Genomic DNA, 5,067 nt, shown 5'->3' with positions numbered 1-5,067 from the left:
TTTATATACAGCTGGATTCAATTTGCTAATATTACAATTAGTTTGTATCTGCTCATGAGGCACATTGGACTGTAATTTCCTGTTCCTGTTTTTGGTGATGATAACAGGGTTATGCAATCCTCATAAATGACTTGATAATTACTCTCTTCTGTTATTTTCAGAAAAGAGTTTGTGTAAGATTGTATTTTTCTTTCCTTGCATGTCTGAGAGAATTCACTAATGAACATCTGGGCCTGGAAAGTTTTTATTGTGTGTAGGGAAAGATTTTTTTTAAATTACATCTCCTATTTCTTTATTTAGCATATGACTATTCAGATTTTCTATTTATTTTTGTACCAGTTTTGTGTTTTAATCTTTCAAGAAATTTATCAGTTTTACCTGTTTTCAAAGTTGCATAGATTTGTGTCTTGTTATCTCTTAATGTTGGTAAAATATATAGTGATATCTCATCTCATTCCTGATATTGGTAATTTGTGTCCTATTCTTTTTTCTTCACCAGTCAAACTGCACATTTATCAATTGTATTGACTTTTGAAAATCATTGGTTCTGTTGATTTTTTTTGCTGTTCACTCATTTTATAGTTAACTGATTTACACTTTTTAGTGTTTCCTTTTTATTTACCGTACTTTGTGTTTAATTTGATGTCCTTTTCATAGTTTCAGAAGACAGTTTAGGCCATTAATCGTGAGCCTTTTAAAAATTTTTATGTAAGTGTATAAGTTTTATAAAAGTGTATACAAGTGTACTTTCTTCTAAGCACTGCTTTAATTGCACGTCACAAATTTTGATGTGTTGTACTTATTTTCATTGAATACAAATTCTTTTTTTTTATTCTTATGTTAATCCCCATACATTACATCATTAATTTTAGATGAAGTGTTCCATGATTCATTGTTTGTGCATAACACCCAGTGCTCCATGCAGAATGTGCCCTCCTCAATACCCACCACCAGGCTAACCCATCCTCCCACCCCCCTCCCCTCTAGAACCCTGTTTGTTTTTCAGAGTCCATCGTCTCTCATGGTTCGTCTACCCCTCCGATTTCCCCCGCTTCAAATTGAATACAAGTTCTTTCTAATTTACATTGTGCTCACTTCTTTAGCTCATGAGATATTTAAGTGTGTTGTCATTTTTTTAATATTAGGGGGGATATTCCAGATATCTTTTTTATTTGATTTTTAATTTAGTTCTATAGACCCTGGAGTGAGTTACTCTAAAGAATATATATTACATATTTTAAATCCTTTTTATATCAAGGCTTGTTTTTTTTTTGTTTTGGATTTTTGTTTGTTTGATTTTTTGGTTGACAATATAGCCTATCTTACAGAATATTTCTTTTTTTTAAGATTTTATTTATTTATTTGAGAGAGAGAATGAGAGAGAGAGAGCACAAGACGGGGGAGGGTCAGAGGGAGAAGCAGATTCCCTGCTGAGCAGGGAGCCCGATGCAGGACTCGATTCCAGGACTCCAGGATCATGGCCTGAGCCAAAGGCAGATGCTTAACTGATTGAGCCCCCCAGGTGCCCTCTTGCAGAATATTTCAATAGCACTTGAAAAGAATGTGTGTTCTTACAATGTTGAGTGTACTGAAAACGACCTCATCAGCAGGATAACCAGGTAAGGTATACTTCAACACCCAGAGCTTCTGTTTTTTCTTCCATCCAGGTCACTAAATGTCCCAAGTGTAAAATACAATGCCATAAATATACACTAAAAGACCTGGGAGATATGGCCTAGGAATTCTATATTTCTCTATTAAAATTCCAAATCTCTGTTAAAATTCCAAATTCTATATTTCTCTGTTAAAATTCCAATTGTTATAGAAGTTCCGAGTCCCTTTCTCCTTCCAGTCTGGAAACAGTTCTTCCAAAGCACATGAATCAAGGCAAGCTCCTGAGAAAGTCTGTGCTCCACTTTGAATGGCACCCTCTGCTAGACACACACAGATGTCCTTTTCATGTTTAGTAGCCATGCTTTAGAGGAACACCTGCAGAAAGCCCTGCAGGACCTACACCAATTATATTACCACAAGCACTTCTGCAAACCTCTCCATGTTCATTGTCCATTGCTCATCTTTATGCTGAGAATAGATAGAATAAAATGTAGTAAATTGAGGTACAACAGAAGTTGAAGACCTGTTCATACTGCACAGAGATAAATAACTTTTCTTAATCTTTAAGGCATGAAAATACTGATACACTGGACAGTTCAGCTTGCTAGTTTACCCCCATGGTCACAGTAACCAGAACTCTCCCTCAACTGGACACAACCAAAGGACTGTCTATGGCTTGCCACCACCACCTGCTGAGAAGCACTGACCCCTCTTTTACCAACCTGGTCATTTCTTTCCTCTCCCTCTGCACCTGGTCCACACATGATATGCAGACCAGTAGAGACTTCCAGTCACATATGGAGCTAGGGAAAGAAATGAGCTCCCAAGTCCCAGCATGCCCCGAACTTCAGGTCATGGGTTGGGTATGCGCTTCCTTCTCACCTAGTCATGGTGAGTCTAGGACCCAAGTGGGAGAGGCGCACCCCCACCGAGCTTTTGTACTACTCTTGTCATATACTTGATTTCTACATGTGTTATAAACCACCCCGCCAACTAATTATTATTTTTGTTTTAAACAGTCACTTAGACTTTAAAGGGTTTTTTTTGTTTTGTTTTTTGTTTTTTTTAATGAGGAAAAATGTCTTCCATATTTTCTGCATGAATGTCATGTCAGTGCCCTTTCTTCTTGGGTATCGTTAAGCTTCAGCTACGTGGAGCTGGTTTTGCCCAGCCTTTTGATGTTTCCCCTTCTTACGCTTGCCTAGGTTGTGTCAAGGCATAGACTCCGGGGAGTACAGATTTCTGATACTCTGTGATCCAAGTGCCTGCTGCCTGACCTCCCTAAACTCTGTGCTCTACCTCCTGCACTCAACTTGATTGCCATGCTCTGCTTGGGCTCCCCTTATTTACCTGTGGTCAGGAAAGTGCCTCGTGGCAGGAAGCCTGGGCACCTTGAGAGCTCATCCTGTATGTTTTGCTTTTCTTGGGGATAACAGTCCTGTGTTTCCTGGTACTGCGTCCTGTTTCTTTTGTTTTATTTTTCAGTTGTTTACAAAGAGAAGACAAATCCAGTACCAACTTGTCTAACGTGGTTAGAAGATGATAGTGGTTAATTTTTGTAGAAACATTTTATTAGTGTTAAAGGTGGTTACTTTATATTCTCAGTTACTAAGTTTTAATTTTTCTTTTAATCATAGATGTTGAATTTTATCATATCTTGTTTGTGTCTTTGGATGATTACATTTTATTTAATATATTAGTATGACAAATTGCAGATATGAATTTTTCTAATATTAATTAATCCTTATATTCTTTAGTTACGCCTGAGTTATGTTTTTTCTCTTTTTAAACTCCTATTTGACTCAATGTGATAATGTTTTGTTTAGGATATTTGCATCTATATTCATATGTAAAATGGGTTTTTTATTTTACTTTCTCATGATAGCTTTGTTTGTTTTTGTTATTAGGGTTCTGATCTCTAGAACAGCATTGCCCAACAGAACTTTCTGTAATGATGGAAAAGTTCTGTTATCTGTAATGTCCAGTATGATGGCTGGTAATCACAGGTAGTTACTGAAGATTTAGAAATGTGACTGGTGTAACTGGGAAATGAATTTGAATTTTATTTGATTCTGAATAGTCACATATGGTTAGGTGCTACCATATTAGACAGCACACTTCTAGAATACGCTGACAATATCTGCACTTAATCCATTATTCCATTATAGAGTCCAAATAAAGTCACAATTATATGCTTCTTAAAATTTTTATAAAATCTGCCTTTACAATCTGTTTCTTTTGTGTGAAGATGTTTAACTACTTTTTAAATTAGAAAATAGTGAAAAGATGGTTGAAGCCTTATAGTTCATCTTAAGTAAGTTCTGGTAAATGTTTTTCTATGACTTTATTTCAAGTTTTCCAGTTTGATTGAATATACATGTACTGACTGTCTCCTACCTTAATAATAATTTATGTTGTAGAGATTATTTTATGTTATTATAGATATAAGAACTCTCTTGTTCATCTATTTCTACCATCTTAATTTTTTATTTCATTTTTGTCACAGTTTACCAGAATTTTAGACTTTTCTCTACTTTAAAAATATAGCCTCCCTCAATAATATATTAACTCATTCTCCAACCCCTCCAGCTCCCATCATGTTGATACTACCTACCATTTTCATTTTGGATAATACACATATTTCACATATTTTAAGTTATACTTATATATAAATATATGGTATATAAAATATGTGCACATATATTTATATATTTACAATATACATTATACACATACATACTTTCATCATTTATCTTTGGTATTTTTCTAAGACAAAAAGAAATTTTACCAAGGTTTTTGATTAATTTTATTCATTTGCCCACATGAACTTCATAGATCTCTTGCAACATCTCTTGGACTTACCTTTTCTCTTGTTTAAAATACTTGATCCAAAACTCATTCAATGCTAGTCTTTGTGCAAAATTTTGAAGGCCTTAGAGTTCAGAAAAAATATTTAGTTATGTCCTGAAATTTAATTGACAGTTTGACTACATATAAAATTCTAGGATCTAAGGGTTTTCCTTCAGTGCTTTGAGAAAACTTAGTAGTGAAATATCTAAGATGTTTGATTATTATATGTGATTTGATATTTTTCTGCAAGTTTTTAGAATGTATCATGATTTGTTATGTTCTTAAATTCATTATTATATATCTAAGTGTGAGTTTCTCTTTTCCCCCCTCCTCTTTTCTACTTTACTTTGTTTTTCATCATTTTTTAAAATTCTGCGAAATGTATGTTATCTAAATATCTTAAAATGCTTTTTCAGTCCCATTTTTCTGTGGGTATTAGCAGTCTCTATATTTCTTAGCTTTTATTTTAACATTTTCTATCTGTCTTTTTTCATCACTAAAATCGTTTCATCATCTGGTTTCTAATTTCATAAAATTGTCCTTCAAGAGTATCCATTCTGTTTCTTATCTGATTTATTGTGTGTGTGTGTGTGTTTAAGATTT

The sequence above is a fragment of the Mirounga leonina genome, unplaced genomic scaffold (assembly GCF_011800145.1).
Source record: "Mirounga leonina isolate KUSES-001 unplaced genomic scaffold, KU_Mleo_1.0 Mir_53, whole genome shotgun sequence".
Lineage (NCBI taxonomy): Eukaryota > Metazoa > Chordata > Mammalia > Carnivora > Phocidae > Mirounga > Mirounga leonina.
The sequence above is the reverse complement of the archived record's forward strand: the minus strand, read 5'-3'. Positions refer to the sequence as shown.